Source organism: Ursus maritimus, unplaced genomic scaffold (assembly GCF_017311325.1).
Source record: "Ursus maritimus isolate PB19 unplaced genomic scaffold, ASM1731132v1 scaffold_3, whole genome shotgun sequence".
NCBI classification, from domain to species: Eukaryota; Metazoa; Chordata; class Mammalia; order Carnivora; family Ursidae; genus Ursus; species Ursus maritimus.
This window is the reverse complement of record NW_024425563.1, coordinates 9,458,486-9,475,622: the sequence shown is the minus strand read 5'-3', so window position 1 is coordinate 9,475,622 and position 17,137 is coordinate 9,458,486.

The window sequence follows — 17,137 nt, the reverse complement described above, 5'->3', positions numbered from 1 at the left end:
CTCTCATTTGCTGTATGGTAATTTCAGAAGGCAATGTAAAGGCAAGCCCATAGCCTCTACAGTCAAATTGCCCGGATTTGTATCCAGGCTCTGCAACTTACTAGATATCACTGACCTTGAGCAAATTAACCTGTCAGTTCCTCAGTTTCTTCTGTGTAATGGGGATAATAAGGTAGTTGTTGTAAAGCGAAAATGAGCTAATATTTGTAAAGTTTTAGAATGGTTCCTGGCATTTAGGAAGCGCTGTATGTATCTGCTAAAAAATGAATCAAAAAAACGTATTAACTTCATGGAATTTAGCTAGGTAATGAACCAGCATCGGACCAGCCAAAATAGACACCACTAATTATGCTGAGTTTTAGGTCTAAGGTTGAAACAATGAAAAAATATGCTTGCTAATGAGAGTATATTGAGAGTCACATCACTGAAAATAATGACCTTCCTTCCATTCTTCGAAAACTCTTGAAGTCGTTGCACATACGAATAAAAATACTCATTTTTGCAGACCTTTAATAAATGTTGCCTTCCTTTCCAATCACTTCAAATTGAAAACTAATTTAGAGATTTAAATAGCAAGAGATCTGTGTTTTGGTTCTAATGATTTGAAGTTATATAACTACAAGAAGACTTCAGTTTAATGCAAACCTCAATATCATGATGATAAAAAACAGGTGAACCTCAGCAGGGAAAACACTACTTTAAACACAAAATTCCGTAACACTTTCTGAAAGAAAGGTCATAGATAATATAACTTATTAAACAATCCCCCTCATCCATATACTGCCTTAAATCTAATGTAAATGGAAATTATAAAAAAGTGATTTATAATAAGTGATATGAATTTCTATATATTAATAGTTAAGGACAATGACACTGGAAAATATTATGAAGTTTACAGAGCCTCAGCCATATCCCGAGTCACCAAGATTGCGTGAATTGCACATGTGGTGAAGACAGAGATCCTCCTAGTGGTCATCTATTAGTTCCGTAAAGTGGTGTTCCCATGAGTAACATGATTTTGTGAAATGACGAATAACATTAAGTTGTGGGGGAAGAAAACAAACTAAAATGTTCTCTCAATTCACACTGTGGTTCTATTTCTAGAAAATTCAGAGTTTTTTAAAATTGTACAGAAAATTATTTGAAATTATTATAAAACTAACTTGGACTCTAGACTCAATCATTATAAACCAATATTCAGCTGTAAATTCACAATGCACAGGGCCTAGCATGCTTCATTGAATACGTGCAAAAACGCTTTGCAGGTTTCTGACCACCAAAGTGTACTTCAGTGTTCCAAAATTCTCCCTAGAGGTAGTATCTCTGTTATTGGAAACCACTGTTCTAGACTCTGGGACCTCAGTAAAGATGCAAACTTTTTACTGAAGTATTAATATAGCTTTAAAAAGTGAAAAAATATACAGTTACATAGATGATGCATTTTTACAATGTGAAAGAACTCTGTTTATAAGCCCTAACTTTAAAAAAGGTTTATATTAGAAATATAAAAAGGAAATTGTTGGTTGTTGAAACTGAGAATAGTTTAATTTTTTGAAGGAAGAAAGTTGCTATTGATTTGTTTTAATATGACTATCATGCAGTGAAAGGGTTCTACATGTTACTAGGGCTCTAGAATGGACTCTAGAGACTGTGATGGGTTGGCTTCATTTCCATATCTCTATACTAGTGATCTGGGGCAATCTGTCATAAAGACCAGCTTCACTGAACCCTTAACCAAATATGACATATTGCAGGAAAGGCAATGGAGCTCCTGACCGTGGACGCCATGCCTGACTACTCAACTAAGTGACACAGCCTAGTTCTTGTTTCATTCGATTCCCATCCTTATACATCAAGAGAAATAGAAAACTGTCTTTAGGACTTGGGATTGAACTTGCGTCATTCTTTGCCTGAACTGCATGCAGACAGAAAACTTTCTCCCCACCTTCGACTGCTAGAACTGCCATAACAAAGCACAGATACCGGGCAGTGTCAAGAACAGAAAGGTATTTCCTCAGGGCCCTGAAGGCTACGTGTCTGAGATCAAGGTTGATAGAGTTCATTTCCTCTCTTCTTGGCTTGTAGCTCACCATCTTCTCCCTATGTCTTCACGTGGTCTTTTTCTGGACCTTTTTGTGCCCAAATTTCCTCTTCCTATGAGAACATCAGTCGTGTTGGATTAGGGCCCACCCTCTTGACCTCACTTTAAGTGAATTAAAACTTGAATTCAATTAAAGTTAATTCTTTATAGACCCTATATTTTAATACAATTACATTTTAAGGGGCTGGGGTTAGGACATCAACATACGAATTTTGAAGGGGCACAATTTAGCCCATAGCACTACCTACTTATAGTTGCTGTAAAAGATTGTTCGGAAGCACAGTAGAAAGTATCTGAGAACTGCATAAAGCACGGTTCTCCAACAATACGCCTCTGCTCCCCAGAAAGGCAAATAGGAGCTCTTCTGAGATTCCATGCTGCTTCTTGCTTGCAACCCGAATGCTGACACCTACAACCCAAGGGTTCTCTTCCCCTGGGGTCAGAAGAAGACCGATTCTGAAGAGCTAAATATGTGGATCAGGGCATTTAGGGTGACATCTCCCCTCCACCTAGATGCACCCTCACTGTTTTTTAAATTCATGCTGATTTTCACATGGCATGTCAGTAAATAAACAAAGAAACCTGCTTTTTCTCATTGCGCACTCCGCGTGGACACCTGGGGCTGGTGGAGAGATGTCACCCTAAATGCCCCGGTGAAGGTAGCTTCTCTGTTCACTGCTGAAACACGGAAAGATCAGCACGAGTTAAAGAATGGCAGGGGGTACATCCAGATGAGGGAGGGAGAAGAAAGGTAATAAAACAGGGCTCATAAATGTTGAAATAGCATGAAAAATAAATTAAATAAATTAAATTCATTCTATTTCAACTTTCAAAACTCGTTTTTTCTTCGTTTTTGTAACACAGCATCTTCTGGTTTTCTTCCTAGCCCCTGGCCACTCTGTCTCAATCACTGTGGCTTCATCCTACTGCCCAGTTTAGCTTCTATATATTGGAGTGCTTGGAGACTCCACTCCTCTATGCCTTCCTTTCTCAATTTTCACATTCTTCACAGGCAATTTTATGTAATTTATTTCCATCCCTGATTTTCGTCTGAAACTCCAAACCAGATATTTATCTACGTATCCAACGTCCAAACTTGAATTTCTCACAGGCGTTACAAATTTCATTGTCCAAAAGAGAAAAACTATTTTCACTACAAAATCTTCTGCCCCGGTCCTCCTCATTTCAGTAAATGCTATCATTAGGCATCCAGTGACTTAATAAAAAACTTAAAATAAATACATAAATGCATAAAAATGGCAGGCATACTTGCTTTCCCCTTCTGTTCTCACCTAAACTGTTAGTAGATCCTATGACCTCAACTTCATCCATTTTTCCCCATCTCCATTAGGATTATAGCAGTTCAAGATATCATTCTCCCTTGACTTTACAGTAGCTTTCTGACTAATCTTCTTCCTCTTCTGACACCCCATCTGTCTCCTATCTCTCTTGAACACCTCATCGCCTCCTTCTTTCCTCCTTGCTCATTGGTCTCTAACCAAACTGAGCTATTGCACCACAATTACACTATATACATTCCCAGTTTAGAGCCTTGCAAATGCTATTCCCAGAAAGAAAGAAAGAAAGAAAGAAAGAAAGAAAGAAAGAGCCATCTTCATATGATTAATTCCCCCTTGCTCTTTGAGTCTCAGCTAAAAAAACAAACGAACAAACAAACAAACACACCTTCAGAAGAAGTCCTTATTAATCATTCAAACTATGGTAGCCCACCAGGCTCTGAATCACATTAATTTTAATTTAACCAATCATTTATCAGGGTTTTATGCATAATCTTTGATCCCACCCCATTATGATGTAACACCTACGAGATCAGACATCTTAATGGTTCTGTCCATTGCTCTATATTCAATACCTCGAACAATGCCTAACTCATGGAAGAAGGTCACTAAACCCTTGTGGAATGGAATGAATGAATGAATGAATCTTTGCATGAGATATTTTATCTGATATTATTTTTCACAAACAGTTGAATGAAAATGAAAACAGTGTTTCAAAATTGAAATGAGAGTCATTTTAAATGTATTTTATGAAATTCTATGTAGATGTTCGTGTTGAAAAAAGGAAATAGGGGTGCCTGGGTAGTGCAGTCGTTAAGTGTCTGCCTTCAGCTCAGGGCATGATCCCGGCGTTATGGGATCGAGCCCCACATCAGGCTCCTCAGCTGGGAGCCTGCTTCTTCCTCTCCCACTCCCCCTGCCTGTGTTCCCTCTCTTGCTGGCTGTCTCTCTGTCGAGTAAATAAAGAAAATCTTTAAAAAAAAAAAAGAAAAGAAAAAAGGAAATAGCCTCCGTGTTGCCAGTTCTTAAAGAGCCCAGATATTAACATTTAGTGATTAAAAAGTAGCACCAGTTTTCTTAGTGACATTCTTCTATTCAATAAATATTGTTATCTAAATAATAAGATTATTTTTCTTCGCATTAATTAAATTAAATTTATTTTTACTTTGAATGTGAATAATGCTACATAAATATTTTTAGTTTTTCTGGTGTGGGGGGTTGTTATGCCAGAGATTATTCTCTGATGACACAGAGGAAACAAGAATTTGACAGAATAGTGGATTAATGATGCATTTTAGACTAATCATGCATTATTTTCTTTCCTTGGTGTTTTGAAATACCCATGTTCGTTAGCCATCTTTCTTGTTGGAGCAAAGGAAGAATTACCTCTACTTTTTCCCCCAAAACCAATTTTTTTACTTTGCTCTTAATCTCTTACTCTGCCTGCTATAGGACTATGAACCATAAATTGCTTTTTTTTAATATGTTTTAATCTTAGTTTTATTTTTTTCTTTCTCTGATTCCTTCTTTAAGGATATGTATTACAAAAATCCTAAGTACTATTCAAAACTAATAATTTGGTGATTAACTTAAATATTAAAATCTTTGAAACCCTTCCTCTAATGTTTTAATAAACATTACATTAAAGTTATTCACAGAACTATGTGAAAATATACAATAGTACAAAGGTTTAAGTAATATTTGGATTTAATGTCTTTCAGATTAGGTTTAAAATTAGTATTGTTATTTTGGGAATCCACTGTAACAAGTTTTAAAGTACATTTTTTTTTCCTTCACCCAGTTTTCAGCCATTGGTTTATATACTTGATGTTACAGACACCATGGAATATGAGTGAATGCTCTGAATTTAGGAATGGAAATTTCAAGACTTAGACCTCTATCAACTGTTTTATGCTCTGATGATATTTTGTTAACATGGTTTTGGTTTTTTATTATTGAGGTTTATTTGAAAATAAGAACTAGAATATGGTCACCTTTTTTACATTTCTTCACGCTTTAAGCAATTCCTGGATAATGGGTGAGGGCTGAAGCTAATCGTTCAGGTAATAATCTTCAGCAGGGATATATAAGCAAAGAGTGTATAATGGCTGAGATCACCTGGGTAGCTTTCTTCTTCACTTTGCTTAGAGAAACTGTGTTGTAGTTATTTTTTCTTTCTGAAAATAAGGATCATATGCTATGTGATATTTGAACTCAAATAAGGGAGAAAGGATATTTAGTTTCTCTCTCTATTCTTTCCGGAGTAGGCTTGAGAAGATAATTAGTTTCTTAATTATCACAAAACAATATTATCAGGTCTTGAGTAATCTTCAAAAGCAGTGATTAAAGAAATAGAATTCAGTTGAGAAGCTAAAATTTGATCAATGAATTAACGAGAATTCTTTACACAGAGAAATTTACACATAATGAATCTATGAGGTAAATGCCTTAACTAAATATTTAGTATGAAAAGTCCTCACCAAATGGTAAGGGAAATTCAACTGCATTACTGATTTCCACCACTGAAGGCAGTCGAGTTTGATTCAGGTTTGAAACTGGAATTTAGTTTTATGAAATCCCATTTTAGTTTCAGATGGGCACTTTGGAAACATTCTAGCTGGAAGTCTTATGAACTATATAAAAGCATGGGTTTTTGTGTATCTGTCATATTGTATGGTTCAAATCCTAGTTCATAGTCTAGGGGATGCCATTCCTGGGACAAACCTACTATGTGCAACTTTTCTTTCTTTTTTTAAAGATTTTATTCATTTATTTGACAGAGAGCACAAACAGGGGGAGCTGCAGAGGGAGAGGGAGAAGCTCCCTGCTGAGCAAGGAGCCCCTTGCAGGCCTCCACTCCAGAACCCTGGGATCACGACCTGAGCCAAAGGCAGACGCTTAACTGACTGAGACACCAGCGCCCTGCAACTTCTCTTTTTTATTCACTTCTCCATTTGCTCTTATTGTATCTCTCTGTGAGTCATAAATTCTAAGCAAATTCTGTTAAGGGATGTCACGTTAGATGAGGAGGAAATGATGGAACAGATTCAATGATGGTGACTTGGGAGAAAAGTTGGGCGGAGGAGCATGGGTCACAGACTAATTGCATACAACAGCTTTGGGGCTTATCAAACATATTTTTGATGTCACCAGACATCTTGTGACCAGAGCAGTTTAATTTTCTATGTGTTCATCCTCCTGTTTAAGGAGGCACTTGATAATCATCAGAATTGACTACCTGAGCGAAGTTGATCATTTCCGGATGAAGTTGATGATCTTAGCATGTTGTTACCTTATGATTCTTCCTATCATAATAATACCAGCATTCAGAAGGAGAACACTGAAAATGTCCTCACAGTTCCTTCACCCATAAAATCGAGAGAATTCTATTAAGCTAGATTTTTAAAAATATTTTATTTATTTATTTATTTGAGAGAGAAAGAGAGAACACAAACAGAGGGAGGGGCAGAGGGAGAAGGAAAGCAGGCTCCTTGCTGAGCAGGGAGCCTGATGTGGGGCTTGATCTCAGGACCCTGGGATCATGACCTGTGCTGAAGGCAGATGCTTAACCAACTGAGCCATCCAGGTGCCCCTATTAAGCTGTTTTGATTACATATGTGAACTAATAACTCTAATGACTTGGAACAAAAGCTACATTTTAATCAATCTGGAATACTGCGAGTCTGCTACATCTTAGTTTAAGTCATTCCCAACCCAATCCAACCCTTTCAGCATCTGGTGGAATTGAAGTAATGGGCTCTAGCAGAAGAGAAAACAGGAAAGTCTCCTTTGAGTCCATCTTTCTGGTTACTTATACCAAAATGAAAATGAACAACATTTCCACAGCACATGAATTTAAAAAGTAATATGATGAAAGCTCTTCTCACTATTGATATTTGAAATTGTAAAAATGACCAGTCACATTTCAAATGTGTTAAAAGTAAATGACAGTGGTTTTTACTCTCAAATTACATAACTGTGAAAAGTATATTATACATTGGAGAGTACTTTCATGTTGTCATATAAAATTACTGATTATTTATTAAATTTAAAGTATATTTATAAAGATTCCACATAAAATGAGAAAATGATAGCCTTATAAGAATTCGGCATATGTGTGTTTTGCCCTTCTCTTTTCCACACACATACACTCGCAATTTAAATTACCTCAGGAAATAAAAGTTTTTTAGCTATTTTATTCTAGGCTCCCAACATGGAAATCTGTAAGTGATTTTTATTCTCCACTAGCAATTTAAGAATGAGGAACAAAAGGATGAAGAACAAAAATGCAAATAGCTAAGTTCATAACCTTTATAGTAACAACCAATTATTAGCTTAACGTCAGTGACTGGAACTCAAAATAAACCAGCATTGACTTCTGTATTTGGCATTTAGGAAAATGATATAAATTGAAAATGTGAAAACTGGCATATCTATGATATGACTTGAAGTTGCTTGTGAAGGAGATAGAATCTTCCACAAGTATCTACAACCATGGTTCCAAAGGGATATAAGCAGAAACAACACTAAATAGTCAAATAATTGTTTTCCACCATCTAGGACTACTTCTTGGTCCCTGGAATTGGATGACTCTGACAAAAAAAAAAAAAAAACAAGAAAAAGAAAAAAAACACATGGAACTATGACATAAATTAAAAGATAGGCCTATCTTGAAGACCATCCACCTGTGTGCATTTTGCCCCCAGACACAACCTTATTCCCATCAGTTCTTTTAAGCGAGTAGAGAATTGCCTTCCTATGGTAAGCAACTTTAGTCTGCTGTGTGGGCACTTAAGTATTTAGGAAGATGAACAGAAGATCAGGAAAAACAAATTTAAAAGAATGTCACACTAACTCTGAAATCAGAAGAATTTTAATCTCATACCCTCAATTACAGTACATGCAATTAAAATGAAGGATTGCATTATCATATTCGTGAATTATCAAAGATGGATTCAATTATGTCACTCTACCCAACATACCAAAGCAGGTGTGTGTGCTAATATATATTAGGAATATTGTTAAACGAGATGTAACTGGAAAAACTATGTTCCCTCTCTCCTCATCCCTGACCAAATAATAATCAAGCAGAAAGTTCAATAGACCAAGCGATCATTAATTATTATATTATCACATGACCTATCTTGAGTATCATTAAACTATATACCACAGACATTTGGATGTTAGTAGAATTGCTATGATAGAACCTTAATATTTATATATTCAAATAAAAACATTTTTAAAAGAAGAATTAACCATGCTTATATTGAAGCATGTAGTTAAAACCATCTCTAAAATTCAGTTTTAAATCATCATATGGAACGAACCGAAATAGAATTTAGTCTTGGTTTTAGGTAAGTGATATAAAAGATAGCTATAGGCTCCATAATTTTCTTCAACTCTGAATAAGTTAAAGAGGACTTACCATTTCTTACTGCCTGATGAGGCATTGCATCCTTAAAGGAATTTAGGGACCCTATGAACTATGGAATCAAGCTTTAAATGTTTTGGCAGTTACCATACAATTTAGCTTAAACTGTTTAGACAGTAATTATCACCTCCAAGCCTGCTCCACTCAGTACCTTCACCACTGCAAACTGAGGACATAAATAAACGGTAGAGAGATTTAAATCAACCCAGCTTCCTGAACAGAGTAAAGAGAATATTCTTAGCAATCTTTAGTTTCAAACCAGTAATGTCAACTCAGTGTGAACAATGAACATTTCTGTCCTTCTATTTGTTTGTTCTTAAAATGCCCAGATTCCCCAGTGCAAAATGTCCTGTTTGCTGTATTATGGTCCCTGGTCTAACCTGGCCACTAGTTCAATCTAATACCTGAATTGGATTTTGGATGCTACCTGATGACATTCAACTTTGTCAGTAGGTCTGGAATTATCAAACACTAGTAAGAAGAAACTGGAAGATGAAAGTTCAAGAAGTACTTAGTGAAAATTTTGAGGATCTTAGTTTTGGAGCATTCGACATGAAGGCATTGTGTATTATTACAGCATGTAAAGAAGTAATTTAACATGGAAACCATCTCCCAAATCAGGTTAAACGTCTATAATTTATATGCTACGTGGGGAGTTTTCTTAACCTCAATTTATTGTTGATGTTGTTGTTGCTACTGAAAAGTTGCATTTCTCATGATCCCCACTATTACCTTGTACTCGCCAATCTGCTAAGAGTCTAGAAAGACTTCGGCAGTGAAGAAAGTGGGACCATCCAAGATCATTCTGGACTCCATGCCTCAGAAATGAGTTCGTTCTTATCTGGACAGAGTGTGAAGCACTCTGGCTTGAGTATATGGTTCCTCCTTCACTGATACTGAAAGATTCTTAGTGAGAGGATTTTCTATCCTTCAGGCAACTGGAGTTGTTGTAGTAAATATTGGTCCAGAAAGATCTTGAGGATGAGACAGACTGAAAAACTTTGACTAACCCAGTGTGTGTGTTGGGGGGCGGGGGGCGGGCAGCCTGCAAATTCTTTAGCTGAACTGACTTCTTCCAAATTTCCTTTGACTCTCCCAGGAACCCCTCAAATATTTTTTGATAGGAGGCTTTTTTTAATCCAAAAATCTCCAAATGATCTTGAAATGGGAATATATTGAAGCATAAACTTGAAATTCCGGAACTCCAGTTTAGAATTTTGGTATGTTTATTTATATTATCATCATCATCATCATCATCAATAATAATAATAATAGGGGCACTTTTTATGTGCCAGATATATTGTGTTAATTATTTTTCTTTTTTCTTTTTTTTTTTAAAGATTTTATTTATTTATTCGACAGAGATAGAGACAGCCAGCGAGAGAGGGAACACAAGCAGGGGGAGTGGGAGAGGAAGAAGCAGGCTCATAGCAGAGGAGCCTGATGTGGGGCTCGATCCCATAACGCCGGGATCACGCCCTGAGCCGAAGGCAGACACTTAACTGCTGTGCCACCCAGGCGCCCCTGTGTTAATTATTTTTAATTCTCAAAATAATCTAATTGTATGGATGTAAATATTACCCTGATTCTATATATAAGAAAATTAAGGCATACAGAGAGAGTTGTAGAAAGCCAATACATAGACTCCAGAGACCAGACTCAACATCCATTCTAAATTGCTTCCTGCATGCTCATCTAATCTTTCCTAAATTTTATATACTTATAATACTCAAAAGCAATCCACTTGATATCATTGTGGATTTTTTTTGAAATATTATTTTTCCTTGGGTATAAGTTTTATTTCTTGACATTCTTTTTGCAACCCATTTCTAACTAGTTTAATCTCTTGTATAAATAAAATTCTATTTTAAAAATCAGAGTTTACAAACATTAAGCCTACTTAAAAAGTTGCTTGAATTTTCAAAAATCTAAAAGGCACGCATATTGCTAACTGATTATACTTTTGCTATTGTTCTTTCGTGTAATTGGGTATTTTCTTAAGAGTTAACAACTAGAAATTTATAAGTGTGCACTAAAACTTTCTTCTTGCTTTTTTTTTTTGTCTATTCACTATTTTTCTTGATCTTTCCATTTCTTCTCTAGATTTGCTATTTTATATAGCAACACTTTAGGCCAGTACAAATGTAAATCAAAACTAAGAGTGTTCTCCCTCTCTCTTTAAATCCATAATATTAATAGGAGATTACTACACACTTTGATTTTCAAAGCATATGCATTTTATTTATATACTGTACTCAGTAATTCCTTGTCCAAAAGATAAATTTTATGTTTTTGAAGTTATGGCATTTTTTTTGGAGACGCTCATTTGAAATTGTATTTCAATAATGGGAGATTTTTGAAAATAATCACTATATAAATTGTAGGTTAGATTTGTCAGAGCCAAAGCTCAGCAATGACATGGGGAAAGGTGGGGGGGGGGTTGTTTTGTTTTGTTTTTAAAGATTTTATTTATTTATTTGACAGAGAGAGAGACAGCCAGCGAGAGAGGGAACACAAGCAGAGGGAGTGGGAGAGGAAGAAGCAGGCTCCCAGCGGAGCAGGGACTCCAATGCGGGTCTCATCCCAGGACTCTGGGATCATGCCCTGAGCCGAAGACAGACGCTTAACATAGAAATTCTGAAAGAACAATTATTCTGACTTACGTGATTCATATATATGCATGTTAGACTAAGTTAAAAGAAAGTTGAGTTTCCGGAAAGTGAAGAATGTAGTAAAGATGAAGACCAGGTTCCATGTTCTGAGTATTACACATTGTTTAGTTATCATCCTCCCAGTTTTCTAAACTTGATTATTCATTTCAATTCATTTCAGAATTACAATGCAATTCTGGTGCATTAAAGACCATCTTTTTCTAACTATACCCTTTCCATTAATGTTAAAGAATGTAAACATGAATTGTTTCTAAACAAATATCAAAGGATTTAGTCCAAATAACACTAATTGCAATGTATTTCTCTGAGAACTTAAAAGTAGATTGGGATTGTGGAAGTCGATTTTATTTTATGCCATCTTCTCCAGGCAGGTTTTCATAAAATTAACATTTGGTTATGATGTGAAGTACCTCACTGTGCCCAGGGTCAATCAGCATTGCCAAAAGCCCAGACTCCAGGGGGGGTTTTCTCCACACCAGAGGCTTTCCCATTAGACTAAAGTTCATTCTGTTCTTTCTCACTAGAGAAAGCATCCCAGACAGATCCCATACATCCACAGAAACAGGTGCTAAATTCTTCTTGGAGTGTGCCATCAGACTGGCAAGCATTTCTATTCTAGACACTTTTTTTCCCCCTGAGGGAATTCACTGAAATCTGGGCACAGTTGATCAGCTTGCTTTCCAGAAGGAAATTCCACTCTAAGGACCTCACCCAGAGATACACCAATGTTTTTCTTCTTGAAAAGTCCTGAATTTCCTCAGTGCTCCATTCAATAGAGTTAGTCACTTCAAAATGTCATTAAAACCAAGATATTTTCACTCTTTTTGCTATTTCAGTTCCAAAATTTGGGGAGGCCTTTTGAGATAATTTGCCATGCAACAGATTATTTGCAGATCTCTGGAATGATAATGATGGTGATCATATTTTTCTGTTTTTGATGATATTCATTTTTGAAGAATATATGAAGATACTAGAATGATTACCTACCTAGTCAACATTTATTTGAACGTACGTTAGTGTCAAAGTGATGCAGATTTATTCTGATCTCTTTATTCAACCATTGGCCACCAACTCTGAGGTCAAAAGTGTTATCCCTCTTGCACAGAGGTAAAATCCTGGTATGTAGCACAATGCCCAATTCAATAATAGGCAGATACTCAACAAATATTTGTGATATAAATGAATGATGAATGAAGCAATAACTGGTTCCCAAATATGGGGCCATTTTAACATTAAAAAAAAAAGAGTCCAGTAATTTCTGTTGAAGAAGAAGAGGATGTGAGCAGTAGGAAACAGGGAATGTCATCTATCCTTTATTTTATGTTACTGCACTTCTAAAATAATGTAATTTGCCCATCTTCTTTCCCCACCATGCTTTTGTTTTCTCTTTGTGTGCTTTTGGTCCACTTACTTTTACCATTCTCAAGCTTTGATTCACCTTATATCAAACCAAAGAAACATATTTCAGATCATCATAACCTATCTTCAATTACAGTATTTGTAAATACAATGTAACGCACACATTGATAATGGATCTTTGGAACAAGACAGGCCATGTTCACCATATCTAATAGACAGCTCATGAAACTGTGAGTCCATTGATTGGCATAGCAGTTCATCTGGACCTTGAAGGCTGACCAGGCTTTAGTAGTTTCTACCTTTTAACTAATAGTTATAATTGAATTTAAAATGAAGTTTAACTTTAATATGTAATGATGAAAATGATGGATTGGATAGGGAAAAATCTAGAATAGAATCTAGGGAATGTCTGACCCTGCAACTATTAAAGTCCTATTTCTTTAAATATACTGTGAATCCCAATGTGCGTATCTAATTACACATTTAAAACAAAGGTAGTTGCATTACGAAGCACGTGACATCATTTACTTTCAAACATGGCAAAGTGCATTGAAAACAGATGAAGGCAGGTTCTGAGCTCACTCTGGCATGAAGGAAGACTGTAGTACTTTACTATATAGCACAATGGCAATGCAGGGTGATTACATATATGTCATTAAAACGCGGTTTGGTTTTGTTTGTTTTTACTCATTAAGAGAAATGATTACAAACTGGTCAGGATGCTTTTTGGAGGGAAAAACTGCGCTCCGGTATAAAATTTTCTGTTATGAAACAATTAAATAGACACTTAGTGCTGGCTCTTTTTGTTTGGCACCCTAAGAAATGGAATCAGTTCAATCTGTTTGAGATAGATACGCATTGAAAGGCATCTATTGAGATATGGAAATGGTAACACTTTCAATTGTTTTCTGTTTTATTCTTTTATTAAAACACTTAACACACCACTCTAGTGGAGTTTAGTGCAATGGTTTAAAGAGATAAAATTAAAAAACTGACTTCTGAAAAGTTGTGTTATCTCACAATATTTTTTCCCCATGACTGGTTTCTTTGGGCTCTTACAAATGGTTGATGACAGTTCTCTCCCGTAGAGTTTTTGCAAGTGTTCATTGACTTTTGACAGTCTGTGGGAATTCGAATAGAAAAGGGGCATTTTGTAACCCATAAGAATGCATTTATTGTATTATTTTATAGGAGGTGAATTTTATAGCACGAGTATGCAGTGTTTCCCCTGTTAGTCATCCATGTGTTTCTTCATTTTCCAGATTGTACCCAATCTGCAGTTCTTACTAGCACAAAACGTTCCTTTAAATCAATAAGAAACAAATCTCTAATAAAGAATGCTGAATCAGGCCCCTTACCGCCATGCTAATTATGCTGTGAACACACAGGACTGTTTACAGTGGGCCTTTCCACGACCTGACCATAACATTAAACTCAGACTCTATTCCAGGAGTAGGCAAGTCTCCATAAAAATTTTATTTATCTTGAAAGGCAAATGCTTATTCACAGCATAACACTGGAAGACATGGTTACTCCTACTTTGCCCTCCCTAAACGTCGTTAGATAGTTAGATGACCAATAATTCTTAACTGTGTCAGTAAAGTCAGTGATAGGATTGTTTCTGCAGACAGATGAGAATCCAAGTATTTTATGTAGACTGGATGGAAGGAACCTGTATGGAGAGGTGTGAGCTGAGGGGCTGAGGGGTGGAGAGAGCTTGAGATTTATTATCAAAACTGTCTAAATGTGAAAAGAAAATCTGGGTCTCTCTAGATATTCGTAATTCTTAGTACTTGCAATGCATCAGATATCCTGAAGTAGTTATCCGTATGCCTGTTTATGTATTACAGTTTTGTGTTTGTGTCTGTTTGTGAGCGTGTTTGCCTGAATGTAGTTTTCCTGGCAGCAGCGTGTGTTTCGTGTACGTGTGCATATGTACGAGTATGAATTAATTACATATTGAAAACATCTGCATTAGCGGCGTCTGCAGTCCCCACTGCTCCAGTCGGGATGTTCAGCTCCGTCACTTGGTGTTAGGACCACTCGGAAGACCTGCCTGTCGGACGCCTGATTGTGGTTCCCGGGGGGCCGGAGCTCCCAGAGCCTGTACCATCTCTATCTGAAGGGGAGGAGAGAAGGGAAAGAGGAGGCATCCGAGCGCAGGGGCTCGGTTTCCTGCACCTGGGTGGGGGACGGCCGGGGTTGGAGCAGGGTTCCAAGATTACACTGCAAATCCCCAACTTCAGCACCGCCTCCCGCCTGGGGAGAGGCGCGCGCCCCCTTGCTCCGCCCCCGCCCCAGCCGATGGACCCGGGCCCGTCGGTGCCTTCTGGCTCCGGCTTCCAGTCGAAGCGAGGGCAGGGCAGAAGGGTTCTGACAGCCAGAGGGGTTCGGTAAGGAGCAGGTGGAGGAGGAGGAGGAGGAGCCGGGGTGGGGACTGGAGGGGGCGAGGAGGGAGGGCTTCCCCGCCTCGCCCGCCGCCGGGGTGTGCAGGCGCTGCTGGCGGCGGTGGCGTCTCCAGCTCTGTCTCCGGCCGCTGCTGCCGCTGTTGCTGCTCGGGAGCCGCGGAGATGCCGCCCCGCGCTGCGCCGCGCTGAGGCCGTGCGTGCGCCCGCCCGCCCGCGGGGCTGCGTGCTGCCGGCGCACCAGCTCTCTGTGTGAGCTGACAGGAGACTGGAAGCCCCTCCGAGTCACGCCGCCCGGCGGCGCGGGGACCGCTCGCCCGCAGTGCCACGGGCAGCACTGCCGTGCCCGGCGCTCTCCCTCCGCTTCTGCATCCCCCGCTCCTCTGATCTGCCTCCACGTCCTGTGGTGAATTTTTTTCTTTTCCCTCCCGAGAGAGAGAGGGCGGGGTAGGTCCCCTCCTCTGCTCCCCCTCCCTTTCCTTCTTGGTTTGAATTTCTTCCCCCTGGCATTTCACTGGCTCCCGGAGCGAGAGGCAGGAGCCGCACGGAGGGAAGAGGAAGGCTGCGCCTCCCCCGCGGCTCCCAGCCCGGCAGAACTGGAGCCTGCAGGGGTGCGGGGAGCAGAGGACGCAGCGGGAGGGGCCCGGCTCTCTCCCGCGCTGAGGACAGCCCACCTCCCCGGGAGAAGCCCACGGAGAGACGCGCGGCGTCTCGGCAACGAGCTTTCGGAGTCCCGCGAGCCGGCAAGTCGAGGATGGTGGTGGCTCCGCGAGCCGGCTGCGGGGCAGCGCTGTCGCTCTGGATTGTCAGCAGCCTCCTCTGCAGAGCCTGGACGGCCCCAGCCACGTCCCGTAAGTAGCCCCCCGCGAGCGCGCGCCGCGCTGGAGCAGTTTCAGTGCCGCATTGAGGGGCCACCCTGGGGTGGCAACTCGGAGGCGCCTTCGCAGTTCTGGCCCCTGGTGCGTGCGGGTGTCTCCGCCGTCACGCACTTACAGCCACTGCAGCACCGAAACTCCAAGCCCGGCGCTCCCGGTGGGGGTGGGGGTGGGGGAGAGGGCTTTTGAGGCGAGTGATGTTTCTGGAAAGTTGTTCTTGGTCGTGGAGGTGCGTCGGCGACTGCTTGGTTAGAGTGATGAGTGTGGATGACAGCTTCCTAAGAGTTATTCTCACACTTCGGTGTGTTTGTTGTGGAGGGAGTTCATGGCATTTGGCTCAGGTAGGTCAGTGAAAGAAAAGTGAAGACTAGGGCAAAAATAAGTTTCTTATTTTTATTTATGGTTTTAACTTCAATGAGCACAGATTTGGGGATGAAAGAGGAGCACATTTCAAGCAGTTTGGGCACGATGGACTTCTCTCACCCGCCACCCCGTAACAAGTTTATGACCGTTTAGTACTTGCTTCTTGAAATGGAAGACAGTGAATGCAGTATTGTAACTGAAATTGCTTTAATTCTCTGGCAGTTTGATATAATACAGTCTGGGGCTTGGGACAGGCAGGGCAAACCCTCAGTAATGTAGTAATGAACACATTTCTTAAGAGTTCTCAGGAAAACGATGCTGTTCAATATGTCTAAGTCTTTGTGTTTTAGCAAGCTTTTTTAAAAAGAAAAGGTTGCTCAGGTTTTCCAGGGGTTAGCAAGAGTGTAAAGAAATAGAAGATTCTAGCCCATCTTCTGATTTGCTTTGGAAGTGCACAGTGTGCATCTAGAGAGGAAATGCATAATCGCTCCTGTGGTTCAGAAAGAGTTAAACACTAGAGAGACTGCCTATGGGAATCTTAGGATAATATTCATAAGCACATAGTACTTGTTGATGAGAATGAGTTACTTATTAAAGAAGAATCATGGAGATTTTAGTTTGAAAATAAATGTT